The sequence below is a fragment of the Chiloscyllium punctatum genome, chromosome 18 (genome assembly GCF_047496795.1).
Source record: "Chiloscyllium punctatum isolate Juve2018m chromosome 18, sChiPun1.3, whole genome shotgun sequence".
NCBI lineage: Eukaryota > Metazoa > Chordata > Chondrichthyes > Orectolobiformes > Hemiscylliidae > Chiloscyllium > Chiloscyllium punctatum.
The window spans coordinates 28,757,320-28,759,253 of record NC_092756.1 but is presented as its reverse complement, the minus strand read 5'-3'; positions in this window follow the sequence as shown (position 1 = coordinate 28,759,253).

Sequence of the window (1,934 nt, the reverse complement as noted above, 5' to 3'; positions counted from 1 at the left end):
AGTTTCACTGGAATACTTCTGTAATCCAGAATGTTATGGAATATTTCACAAAGTGCCGCTAGTCACTCTGTGACCACTTCTTTTTTAAAATTAACTATGAATTACTGCTGACCTGCTATCCTTATTCTTATCTGTTAGTTTAAAACCTTGTTACATTTGTTACAGACAGTTCAAGAAATTCCCTCCTATTACCATTTTGTTTATACCATTTAAATGCTTACAGTACTTTCCCCATGAGGAACGATTTAAAATACTGGTGTAAGTTATTTGCCTGTTCCCTGTGGCCAGTTCCCTAGTTACACCCCCCATATGGCCTCAATGTACTTTCCTGACTGCACTTCTGCCACAGCTCACAAACGTATTTTTAAACTTTTTTTTCATACAGACGGAAAAGCTCGTGATGCTTGCTTTTATATTTATTGCAAATTTATTACATCATATCTTTTCATACATCTTTCTCGCTTTCTAGATTCAGACAGTCATATTGGGCACAAACAGACCATTTGGTCCAATTTGTCCATGCTGGCCAGGTTTTCTGAACTAAACTCGTCTCATTTGCTTGCACTTGGCCTATATGCCTCTAAATGTTTCCCATTCATATGTTTGTCCAAATGTCTTTGAAATATTGTAGCTGCACTTGCATCTACCACTCTGGCAGCTCATTCCATACTTACATCACCCTCTGTGGAAATAAAGTTGCCCCTTTGTCCCTTTCAAGTTTTTCCTCTTTTACTTTAAAGCTAAGCATCTATGTTTGAACTCCCCGATGCTGCAGAAAAACCGTGGCTATTCACCCTATCCATGCCTCCCATGACATTAGAAACTTTATTTCAAACGGGGGGAGAATCTTGAGGAGAAATGGAATTTCATGTTGGCATCACGTAGTCAGTCAGCTCTGCGTACTTTCTGGTGAAGAGTTTGGTGAAAGATAAAGGGTTGTAGTCAGTGACTGCATTGTGAAAGTGTTGCATTTACAGCACAATTACATTACTATATATGACTTATAGGTTTAATTAGACTGTGCTAGTGTGTGTGTGTGTTAGACGAACTTTAATTTTGGTCTTTTACTGATATTTTGCGGTTTGCCCATTATTCTCTTTTCCCCATAGACCACATTATTAATATTACATGATTTTCTGCAACACAGTGATGCACAGGAACACAGCTACCACGTTATTGAATAGCAACCTGTAATGATATCTGATCCTCTATCTTCATACCATACCCTACTCTCTCCCTATCCCTTTAGTTTCCAGAAATCCATTTTAATATTCAGTGCCTTGGTTTCCACAGTCTGATCTGCGAGTTAATTCCCCAAGTTCACCAGTCTCTGAGTGCAGACATTTATTCTCATCTCAATGCAGAGTGGTCTGTCTGTACCTAATACTGTGGCCCCTTGTTTTGATGTCCCAGCCAGGGGAATTGTCACCCCTGCTTCCAATCTGTCTTGTCCTTACAGAGTTTTATATATTTCACTGATAACTCCACTCATTTTCCTAAAGCCCATGGAATTCAGGCCCAGCCACCCCAGATTCTGCTCCCACAACAGCGATCGGTCTGGTCATCCTTCACTGCTCTCCCTCACTGTCAGGTTTGTCCTTTATTAGGTAAGAAGACCAAAACTATACGTAATACTGCACAGTGTTCGAGATGAGGTCTCACCAACGCCCTGTACAGCTGCAGTAAAACACCCTTACTCTTGTATTCAAATCCCCCTGAAATGAAGGTGAATACACGATTTATCTGCCTATCTGCTTTTTGCTCCTGCAATATTGCTTTCAGTGACTGGTGTACAGGGAGATCCAGATCCTTTTCAATGTTACAGCTCCCCACTTGTTGGGTCTGTGTACACGGGTCAGCGTGCCAATGCCATTACCAGCATTGACTTCATGATTCAGATCTATTGCCCTACACTGACCACAGAGGGCTGCACA